The 12414-nt window shown below is 45.8% G+C and overlaps 1 protein-coding gene across 9 annotated transcripts in view; it reads left to right on the forward strand.

Moving 5' to 3' along the window:
* The window catches only part of ZMYND11 (zinc finger MYND-type containing 11), a 315745-nt gene that overhangs the window by 227990 nt on the left and 75341 nt on the right, over window positions 1–12414 (forward strand). The gene's annotated exons all lie outside the window — the stretch shown is intronic.

A 12414-nucleotide genomic window follows, 5' to 3' on the forward strand; every position in this document is an offset into this window, starting at 1 on the left:
AATAGCCAAATCCATTGTATTTAATTACACCCCTAACCAATTCCATGTCTGTGTGCTAAAAAAAACACTAAAATGCATTACTATTAACCATCAGATGATGGTCTGAGATAGGAAGAAATGAGTCTGAGAGAGAGAGCAGTTGGAGGAAAGGACTAAGTCAAAGCAGTGTCCATGCTGGTAAGTAGGGGAAGTAGAATAGAGTTGGAGATCAAATGAGGAGGTTAACAAAAGGCGTTTTGAGGCATAAGAGGCATTGTGGGTTATCATTGTGGAAGTTAAGTTGCTAAACATAAGGGAAGGAAACAATGAATCAATGAAGAAAGAAAGTCAGGAATCAATGTCTGTGAGAAAGGAGGAGGGGATTTATCTGGGGTCAGCTACCTGGAGAAGAAGTGGTGTGAATAGAGGGACAGAAGGGGGGCTTCAAAGAAAGAAAGAAAGTGGGATTGAAGTGGAACAGGAGGGGGAGGGAAGCAGTCTGCCATCTCTGCAGCCTATTGGGTGAGGTGTATGGAAGAAAAGGCAGTCTCTATGACAGAGAACAGTAACAATAGGCTTTCTTATTTTGCAAGAAGAAGGTACCAAACCTTTTTTTTCAGCAGCCATGCCTGCAAGAATAGAAGCAGCAACAACCGAGCAGACCACATGCAGACACAACCCAAGACTTTCCAACAGTCAAAATCTAATTCTAGCTTTTGACTGCAAAATTAGCAAAGCTTCCAAATTGGATCCAAACAGCCTTCCAGTGGAGACAACAGACCATTGTTAAAGATCAGGCAACAGGGATTTTGTCTGAATTTCAAATCCTTTCCCAAACAATCCTCCAGAAACTCACTCTACAAATGTAGAACAGCAACAACTGCAGATGCAGAGGAACCAATACCACAAAAGAGAACATAAGAAAATGCCATACTGGGTCAGACCAAGGGTCCATCAAGCCCAGCATCCTGTTTCCAACAGTGGCCAATGCAGGCCATAAAAACCTGACAAGTACCCAAAAACTAAGTCTATTCCATGTTACCATTGCTAATGGCAGTGGCTATTCTCTAAGTGAACTTAATAGCAGGTAATGGACTTCTCCTCCAAGAACTTATCCAATCCTTTTTTAAACACAGCTATACTAACTGCACTAACCACATCCTCTGGCAACAAATTCCAGAGTTTAATTGTGCTTTGAGTAAAAAAGAACTTTCTCCGATTAGTTTTAAATGTGCCCCATGCTAACTTCATGGAGTGCCCCCTAGTCTTTCTATTATCCGAAAGAATAAATAATCGATTCACATCTACCCGTTCTAGACCTCTCATGATTTTAAACATCTCTATCATATCCCCCCTCAGCCATCTCTTCTCCAAGCTGAAAAGTCCTAACCCCTTTAGTCTTTCCTCATAGGGGAGCTGATCCATTCCCCTTATCATTTTGGTAGCCCTTCTCTGTACCTTCTCCATCGCAATTATATCTTTTTTGAGATGCGGTGACCAGAATTGTACAGAATATTCAAGGTGCAGTCTCACCATGGAGCCGATACAGAGGCATTATGATATTTTCCGTTTTATTCACCATTCCCTTTCTAATAATTCCCAACTTGTTAACCACCTTAAATCACAATGATGCCTGAACACACATCCTATTCACAAAGCTCACAATAAATTTCTACGATTCACTATGGTCAGCAGTCATTACCAATGTTGTGTTCTCTCTTTCAGCTTCCCGGTGACATCCAGGGTGTTCATAAAATGCCTCACAGTGGTTGCTGCTTAAATATGAAAGAATACTATATTTGTTTTTCCATATTTAACCTGTAGGATGAACACCCTTTCGAGTCCTATGATTCATTGATTACCCAAAATACAACTCATATAATAGACTTTGTAGGAGCCAGCCTAGATATCACACAAAGGAAAGTGTTACAAAGAGTACATAAACTAATCAAAATAGTCCACATTATTTCAGATTAGAAATGGGCATTTTCCCATTTCTACAAGAAGATGTTGGGCTACACAGTGGAAACCGTCCATGTTAAGCCTTTTGCACATCTCTATATGAGACAGGCTCAGTGGCACCTGAAGTTTCAGTGGAACCAGCACTCAAAATCATTTTTCCACAAACTAAATACTGTATTTCCAACACTCATCCATTCTCTGACATAGTGGATAGAGCTTGTAAATCTCTTAATGGATGTGTTTCTTCACAACCTTAATTTCAAAGTACAATAATCATATGCCTCCTGCCAAAGATGGGAAGATTATCTGAATGACTTTTGTTCTTAAGGAACTTGATCTGCACAGGAAAGATTGCTGTACATAAATCATCTAGAGCTGAGGTCAGTCTTCAGTGGCTTAAAAGTATTTAGTCTCTGGTTAAAGGAGAAAGTGGTATTGATCCAAATAAACAGCCAAATAGTGATGATATATGTCAGCAAACAGTCTTTTTCAAAATGCCTGCAAAATATGGAAATGAGTAATAGGTGCCTATCTCCCAGGGGCCAATGCAATATAGTGCACTCAGTCTAGTGCACAGCTTGTCGCTAGAAAAACTCCTGATGCAGTAATGGGATTAGCGCGTCCAAAACGCACATCCAAACAAGCGCATAGCTAATAACACTCATCATATATAAATGCCATGTAACTGAGGCTATTAGCTAATATCCCTAATTAAAAAAAAAATTGGCATGCATCCAACAGGCACTTTTTAACATGGAAAAGTTTACGCCTGCACTGGACCAGGCATAAAGTCTTGCCGTGCATTAAAGGCTCAACTAAAAACAAAAAATACTTCTTTTCTGTGGTTTCTCCTACTTAGTATTGTCACTAACAGCTCGATACAGTAAAGTGGGGCCGCGGTTACCCCGCTCCTAACCCGCTTTCTACTCACTTTCCGGCCGCATTAGCCCTTCCTGCGATACACTATCCCCTTTAACCCATCCTTACCGCCTCTTTAAATCCCCGGGTAACCCCTTCCGCACGCGGCATGTATATTAGATGTAAACGATCGAATTAGCTATTCCCTCCCATACAGTAACTTGCACCCCGACTATCGCTATTTTACCCTGCCATTTTGCCCCGCGTTTAACCTGCTAACTTACCGCCTACCCTTTACCCCTGCGTTAGAGGCAGGGGTAATGGTAGACGGCAAACTTTCCCCCAAAAGGAAACCTCTCAAAACCTAAAATCCCCTCATTCCCTCCTCCCGAAGTGACTCGACATTACTTTCTGTTGTTTTCTTACCTTTTGTTGCTTTTCAGCCCCTTCCCTTCTCTGCCGCCCTCCGGAGGGGGCAGCCGGCAGCGAAAGCGGCTCGCAGCCGTCCCCCTGCGCAGGTCCCGGTTCTCCTGGCTCGGCAACAGCAGTACAACAGCTAGGGCTCCATCCACCCCAATCCTTCCTTCCTTCCTGGCTCGGCCAAATTGTGAAGCGGCTTGCAGCGTCGTTCCCCCCCCCCCCCCCCCCCGCGCAGGTCCTGGTTCTCCTGGCTCGGCGTGAGGTGAGAGCCCACTGTTCTGTGCCCTCTCCGGCACGAGCGGAGCGAAGCGTTCTTTCGTTGGCCAGAGCGCCCGTCAATTTGGGCGCTCCAGCCAATGAAAGCACATAGACAGGCATGCATGACGTCACAGCGTGCGTCACGCTGCAAGCCGCTTCACAATTTGGCCGAGCCAGGAAGGAAGGATTGGGGTGGATGGAGCCCTAGCTGTTGTACTGCTGTTGCTGAGCCAGGAGAACCGGGACCTGCGTGGGGGGGGGAGGAACGCTGCAAGCTGTTTCACAATTTGGCCGAGCCAGGAAGGAAGGATTGGGGTGGATGGAGTCCTAGCTGTTGTACTGCTGTTGCTGAGCCAGGAGAACCGGGACCTGCACAGGGGGGACCGCTGCGAGCCACTTTCGCCGCCGGCTGCCCCCTCTGGAGGGCGGCAGAGAAGGGAAGGGGCTGAAAAGCAACAAAAGGTAAGTTGGCACATGTCAAGCCGCTTCGGGAGGAGGGGATTTTCGGTTTTTAGGTTTTCCAGGGTTAAAGTTGGGATCCACTTCCTGGTGCCTGTCATTTCAAATGTCATTTGAAATGACAGGTACCAGCGCACCCAGGATACTGTATAGGCGCTGTATTAAGCGCCTATACAGTAAAATGGGTTGCGCGGGCCTAACGCTTCGCCTAACGCTTTGCAGACGCGGCTTGCATTTGCAAGCAATTTAAATAGAGTATCGAACGGTATGTGATCAGAACAGTGCGTGGGGCAAACGAGGGTGCGCCCGGCACTGCCGCACTCTTTCTAACGCGGCCTTACTGTATCGACCCGTAAACAGGAAGAACCGCAGAAAGAAGCACCATGCAAAATTAAAAAGGCTTGCTTGGAAAAAAGTCTGGGTGCACAATATACACGTTCCAGGCCGTGTATATTGTGCACGAATATTGTGCTGGTGAATTAGCTGCCACGTGATAAAATGGACGCTCATATTGAGCGTCTGCTTTCCTAACCGCACACAACTGGACCAGGCACCCTACCTTGCCGCTGCCGCTACAGCTGGGGAGGGCCTGCGCAATCGGCGCCGAGCCCCGCCGGGGGAAGGTCAGCAAACTTCACTCCCCACCCGGGCGGCCTCAGCGCCGACAGCGCGACCGAAACCGGGGCCTAAAACAAGCAGCAAAGGTATAAAAAAAGAAAAAAACGCGCCGAGACTCAAGTCCCGCCTCCGCTACAGCTAACCCAATCAGAGCCGGCCCTGCGGGGATTTAAATCGCAGCTCTCTTCGGCGCCATCTCCTTTACCTTGCCGCTGCCGCTACAGCTGGGGAGGGCCTGCGCAATCGGCGCCGAGCCCCGCCGGGGGAAGGTCATCAAACTTCACTCCCCACCCGGGCGGCCTCAGCGCCGACAGCGCGACCGAAACCGGGGCCTAAAACAAGCAGCAAAGGTATAAAAAAAGAAAAAACGCGCCGAGACTCAAGTCCCGCCTCCGCTACAGCTAACCCAATCAGAGCCGGCCCTGCGGGGATTTAAATCGCGGCTCTCTTCGGCGCCATCTCCTTTACCTTGCCGCTGCCGCTACAGCTGGGGAGGGCCTGCGCAATCGGCGCCGAGCCCCGCCGGGGGAAGGTCAGCAAACTTCACTCCCCACCCGGGCGGCCTCAGCGCCGACAGCGCGACCGAAACAGGGGCCTAAAACAAGCAGCAAAGGTCCTCCCTCCACCTCAGAGGGACACGCCCAACAGATGGCTGCAAGGCAGCCAGTTGAGTCCAAGTAGCCATTTAAAGCACAAACCACCCAGACGCCACGCGTCGAACGCCACGCGTCGAACGCCACGCGTCGAAGGAGCGCGTCAAAGGGGCTGGCCCCTTTGTGCAGACCGGAGTGCAGACCGGAGTGCAGACCACCGCAGACAGTAGGCAAGCTCACACTCATACCTGCCTCCTCAACACTCACCCAGACTCGCCAGCTTGCAAGTAACAGCGACGACAATCATCCAACCTCACCAGCAACCATCCAGCCTCACCAGCAACCATCCAGCCTCATCAGCGCTCATCCAGCCTCACCAGCAACCATCCAGCCTCATCAGCGCTCATCCAGCCTCACCAGCGCTCATCCAGCCTCACCAGCAACCATCCAGCCTCATCAGCGCTCATCCAACCGCACCAGCAACCATCCAGCCTCACCAGCGCTCATCCAGCCTCACCAGCGCTCATCCAGCCTCACCAGCAACCATCCAGCCTCACCAGCGCTCATCCAGCCTCACCAGCAACCATCCAGCCTCACCAGCGCTCATCCAACTGCACCAGCAACCATCCAGCCTCACCAGCGCTCATCCAGCCTCACCAGCGCTCATCCAGCCTCACCAGCAACCATCCAGCCTCACCAGCGCTCATCCAGCCTCACCAGCAACCATCCAGCCTCTGTTCCCAACTAATTGAACCACAATAATGCACCTCTGCTCCATCCCTAAAATCTGGCACAAAATCAGAAAACACACAAAACCTGCAATCCATCACATCACACGACAACAAAGACTATTACCAATAATGATTTCACCTATAACACAATTTCTAGGACTCTCATTATTTACCTTAACACTATTCAACGCTCAATCACTCTCCAAAAAAATGGACATCCTCAGCGACTACCTCATAGAAGCCAACCCAGATATCTGTGCAGTTACAGAGACATGGCTAAAACTCACAGATACAGTACTCATAAATCAACTGCCCATACAATCTTACGACTTATTCTCCGTCCCAAGACCCAAAAAAAGAGGTGGAGGTCTTCTTCTAGCAGCAAAAAAAGGTCTTAATATTACCTTACAACTTACCAATTCCTCCAACAAACTAGAATTCTCACTCTTTAAATCTGAACATATCCAAATAGCCTTAATCTACGCACCACCAGGAACATTAGAAACGGATCCCTCTCTACTGATAGAACTTATAGCCAAACACATAAACGTCGACAAACCTGCCATAATCCTCGGAGACTTTAATTTACATGTAGATGCCTCTCCACAATCCATCAACTGCCAAACAGTTCTTTCCTCTCTCAACCATTTGGGCTTTACTCAAATTATCAACAGTTCTACCCACAAGGCAGGCCACACTCTGGACCTCATCTTTATTAACGAACCCTTTAATATTCATACCAACCCCATTTGCACACCTGTTCCATGGTCAGACCACAAAGTTATCCACACAACCCTCAATATCAACAACCCACCACCTCAAACTACTAACAAAACCACTATCCACTTCAGGAAACCATGCTCGCCAGACATACTCAGTGAGAAAATGACTGAAGCATTAAAGCAACTAGACCTCACAGACCCAACAACTGCAACTACCTCTTGGATCAATATTAACAATAAAATTGCAGATCAAATCTGCCCAACTACAACCAAAACCATACAACCTACACTAGACAATAGGAAACCTTGGTTTACACCCGAACTTAAATCCCTTAAACAATCACTTAGAAAAAAAGAACAAAGCTGGAGAAAAAACCCAACCACCTCAACACATGCCATCTACAAATCCCTCCTCAACAACTACAGGAACACAATCCTTAGAACTAAGAAAGAATTCTACAGAGAAAAAATACACCACTTTATATTCGACTCAAAAGCTCTATTCACTTACGTCTCCTCTTTAACCAAACCATCTCCTCCTACTATCCCAGACCACCAAGCTCTCAACAAAGCAAACGAACTAGCCAACTACTTCAAAACAAAAATCACCAACCTTACTCAAACCATCACTTACAACAGCATTACCCTAACACACCACCTCACATCCCTGCCACAACAAACCACAAGCCTGGATTCTTTCGAGCTCACTTCTTCACTGGAGATTGAAAACACACTCAAAAAATTCAAACCTTCCTCCCACCCATCAGACCCAATACCAACAAATCTCCTCATCGCCATACCAAACACCATCTCAAAACCAATTGCAGAAATTTTCAACGCATCCCTTTCTCAAGGTTTAGTTCCTAACCAGTTAAAATTGGCAATACTGAAACCATTACTAAAGAAACCAAACGCCTGCCCTTCAGACCCTGCCAATTTTAGACCCATAGCAAACTTACCACTTATCGCTAAACTGATGGAAAAAATTGTCAACAAGCAACTATCAGATTATTTGGAAGATCATAACATTCTATCCCCAGCCCAATATGGATTCCGAAAACGCTTAAACACCGAATCTCTCTTACTATCTCTCACTGACACAATCCTCGTTAATCTGGAGAATAAACAATCTTACCTGCTTATTCTTCTGGATCTTTCCGCTGCATTTGACACGGTAAAACACTCCACTCTAATAGACCAACTAGCCAACATAGGGATCAAAGGCACAGCCCTTAGATGGTTCCAATCCTTCTTAAGCAACAGATTCTACAAAGTGAGAATAAACAACAAAGAATCGCATCCAATCTTAACAGAGCAAGGAGTCCCACAAGGATCATCACTCTCACCTACCCTATTCAATATCTACCTCCTCCCTCTCTGCCATCTACTCTCAAACCTTAAGCTCACCCATTACCTCTACGCAGACGACATACAAATCCTCCTTCCGATTACAGAATCCCTTCAAAAAACCATCACGTACTGGAACGAATGCCTACAGCCCATCAAAAACCTACTCTCAAGCCTCAACTTAGTATTGAATGCTAATAAAACTGAAATGCTCATTGTCTCCCAGGATCCACGCACAATCTCTTCCAGCCTTTCTCTACTAAACACAAACAACTCATTCTCATCTGACGTCAGAGACCTTGGAGCATGGCTTGATAATCATCTAAACCTAAAAAAGTTCGTAAACAATACCACAAAGGACTGCTTTTACAAACTGCAAGTCCTCAAAAAACTTAAACCCCTCCTTCACTTCTCCGACTTCAGGCTAGTACTACAATCCATCATTCTTTCTAAACTCGACTATTGCAACTCCTTGCTACTAGGTATACCCGCCAACACTATCAAACCATTACAGATGGTTCAAAATTCAGCGGCTAGAATTCTAACTAGCACCAACAAAAAAGATCATATCACCCCAATCCTTCGGAACTTACATTGGCTCCCCATTAAACAAAGGATACTCTATAAGGTACTCACTATCATCCACAAAGCGACAAATAAACTAGCTCCCATCTCATTAAGCTCTCAACTACAACCACACACCTCCTCCAGACCAATCAGAAGCGCATACAGAGGAACATTGCAGGCTCCACAAATTAAATCATCATTGAGCAAACGAGCGCTATCTTCAGCAGGCCCTCACCAGTGGAATATGCTTCCCCCAGATCTTAGACTAGAACCCAGTCATCAAGAATTCAAAAAAAAGATTGAAGACATTTCTCTTCCAACAAGCTTTCCCAGACGATTAATTTTACGGTGACGAACAGACTTCACAATTCCTAAGTATCCTAATTACCCTAATTATGAACACGGCATCAAGTACTAATTTTAGAATCTGCTACTGGACAATTACCGTTAAGCTCAAAAATTTACTATATTTTATATATATATTTGGCATTGCTTATATTTATATTTATTGATACGTTAAACAGTTAAACTGTCTTTATAAAATATTATATTGCTTTATTTATTTCCAGTTAAACTATTATTACTTTATTTAGCACTATGTTAAATTGTCAATCAGTTATACTGTTCCATATGTTCCTCGGTTCCATGTAAAGCTCCGCTCTCTGTTGAGCAGTTCTTCGTTTTATGTAAACCGGATTGATTTGTAGTCCCTACAAGAACTTCGGTGTATAAAAATTAAAAATAAATAAATAAATAAATAAATAACTATGTATCCTGAGTGGCCGATGCTAGGGACACACAGTTTCCCCTAGCACATCCTTTTTAACACAGCAGTTCATTAGCATATTTCATCGTGCACCCAGGACAGATGGATGGGCGCATGTTAGGAAATGGGCGCTCAATATGAGTGCCCGTTTTTAGTATGTTTATCTTGCATCGGCCTGCCAAAGATCCATAATTAAATAGGAAACATGCTAAATTTCCAGCCTCAGCCAAACAAATGGTCATTGAGCCATCAGATAGCCAAGGAAGTATTTCAGCCTTAGGGCATTCCATAGCTAGATGTCTTTGAAGTGCCATTGAACAACAAAGTGTTCCCATCTACTGTTCCAGGACACTAGCAAGGAAGAGTCTGGTAACAGATGCCTTTTCACTCCCATTGAATCAGGGGCTTCTTTATGCAGTTCCTCCAATTCCACTTAGCCAAAACAATTCAGTACTTAAGAAGAGAAAAAGGTCTAATGATCATGATAGCCAGTTTATGGTCACTTTAAATTTTGTTTCCATAGCTTCAGTGCCTAGCTATTCAATAGCCTGATCATTCAGTGCAATAGGAATGTTCTTCCCAACTTTGCCTTTAGCTGTGTCTGCATGGATGTTAAGTCAACTAATATTTTTTATGCAGTTGCCTGCTGAAGTGAGTTAAGGTTATTCTAGCATCAAGAAGATTCTCTAATATTGATTATCTAATATTAGTTTAAATTAATCTATGATAATTGTGTGTGCCACTTAGGGCCTCTGGGCTAGGCAGCATAAAATTAAATAAATAATAAATACTCTACCAGAAGACCTTAGAACTTTAATTGAAAAAGATTTTCTATCAGGTGTTCATGTGTCAATCAAAACCCTGTAAGTGTCCTTTTCTTCTCTTGCTTCAATTCCTCTTAAGCTCAGAGTTCATCTTAGTGCTATAGGAGCATACCATAAAAATTCCTATTTCCAACAACTTACTGTTTCCAGATTCTTGAAAGGCATAACATCTAAAACTTCTGGTTAAATACCTCCCCAATCCTTTGGATCTAAACATAGCTCTAGCACAGTTTATGAAATCGCTGGGCAAACCACTAGCAACAGCCATCTAAAATTCCTTTCTTGAAAGATTTTGTTTTTGATAACTGTAATTTCTGCATAAAGTATTAGCAAGTTACATGCACTAGTCTCATACTTGCTGCATACCCAGATTTTCCACAATAGATCATTAAAATCCTCCTAAATTTGTATCAAAAGTGGTCTCTCACTTTCTTAAATCAATCCGTTGTATCACCAACATTTTTTCAAAGATGTGAACAAGAGATGTCAGTGTTGTTGGTTTTTAGGGATTCATCTGTATGCAATACTCCTATGAGGCGGCTTCATATTTGGCGTCCAATAGACCCTAAAATCTCTGAGATCAGTATTCAGAGGCATTTATCCAAATATCTCACAAGTTATCCAGATAAATGCTGACTGTAAAATATTTTGGAAATTTTCCAGCTAAATTAGAGCTAGATAAATCATTATTCATTTAAAATTTAGCCGGATAGCAGAGGGGCATTTCAGGGCAGAGTTAAGTTAGCCAGATAAGTTATCCAATATTCAGAGTTAGTCTGATAACTTATCCAGCTAACTTTGGTTGTGCCAAAGAGTAATTCTAAAGTTATTAGACTGTCTTTAAGATAGCCGACTATATTCAAGTAGTGCAGCTGCACAACTGAATTTCCCTCCAAAATTAGCCAGCTGAGTTTATATGGATAACTTTGCAATCCGGCCAGTGACTGAATATTACCCTTTCTCCCAAGACAAGCAGGATGATAGTCTTCACAGATGGGTGACATCATCAGATGGAGCCCTGTCACGGAATACTTTTGTCAAAGTTTCTAGAACTTTGACTGGCACACTGAGCATGCTCAGCATGCCACCAACCCCATGGCCACAGGGGTCCCCCTTCAATCTCTCTTTTTCAGTGTAGCAGTTGCCTCGCGGTTAGTGGAGCTCTGTGAGAACTTTCTTTTCTCACACTATTCTTTACAGAATAATTCGAAGTTTTCTTCAGGTTTTTCCCCCATCGCATCAATTCCTCCGGCGTCCGGTAAGTTGGTTTCGTGCTTTTGCGGTCGGTTCCCAGCTGTCCACCTCCTGGTGGCCAATGGCCACCAACCGCATGCCGCCTCTTTTTATCATGGCGACTGGTTTTCGGAAGTGCCCGGAGTATCTGCGGACTGTGTCCATAACGGACTCACACGACGTCTGTGTCCTGTGTCTTGGGCCTTCCCATGACATCCGTCGATGTCCCAGCTGTGCTCAGATGAACCCCAAAGGCCGGCATGCCCTCCTGGACAAGATGGAGCACTTGTTTGGTTCCAAGCAATCTGCTGCTTCATCGACTCTGGTGCCAGGTGCATCAAGTCATGGGGATCAAACTTACTTGGGCCCTTCCCCATCAAAGACCTGCCGAAAAGACAGAGGAGTGGGAGACTACTCCTCACCGGCATTGAGTCAATCGAAGACTTTGGCTTCGTTGTCCTCGGTGCTGGAGAAGGACCAGGTCGAGCATTGTGGGAAGCAATGACACCAGCACAGACTGTCGGCACTGTCCGATGTTGGCACCGACACCGTTGGAGCATTGGCCTTGGCCGAAACCCCTCTGAAGAGGCCCCAGGGAGAGGAGGCCCCATCCTCCTCTGGATCCAGGAGCCCAGGGCATTCCCCACCGATATCGGTGCCGGGCACCAAGCATCTGCAGAACCCCTGTGGACAATCCGGTGATGCCCAGCCTGCCTCCTACTCCAGGGTCTGTTTTCTCCGCACCCTCGTTCCAAGAGGAGTTGGACCGTGTGGTTCAATAGGCAGTGCTTAATGCCCTTCGGGGCCTCCAACTGCCACCGATGCCGGCCCCCATACTGGCATCGGAACCAGCTGGTCGTGCTACTCTGTGCCTTGCCGACACAGCCTGTGCCAGCGGGCCCCTTGGTGCCCTGCCAACCACCGATGTCTCCTCTCATCTCAATCCCGATTCCGGGCTCCTCTGAGGAGGAAGAAGCGGTTCCTCGCCCATCTCCACAGGCGGAACTGCCGATGCCGGATCCCGTCCCCGGGCCATCGCATCTCCCAGTGCCCCAATGTCTCTCGCAGGTCCCGGTG

This window comes from Rhinatrema bivittatum, chromosome 2 (genome assembly GCF_901001135.1).
Source record: "Rhinatrema bivittatum chromosome 2, aRhiBiv1.1, whole genome shotgun sequence".
Taxonomy (NCBI): domain Eukaryota; kingdom Metazoa; phylum Chordata; class Amphibia; order Gymnophiona; family Rhinatrematidae; genus Rhinatrema; species Rhinatrema bivittatum.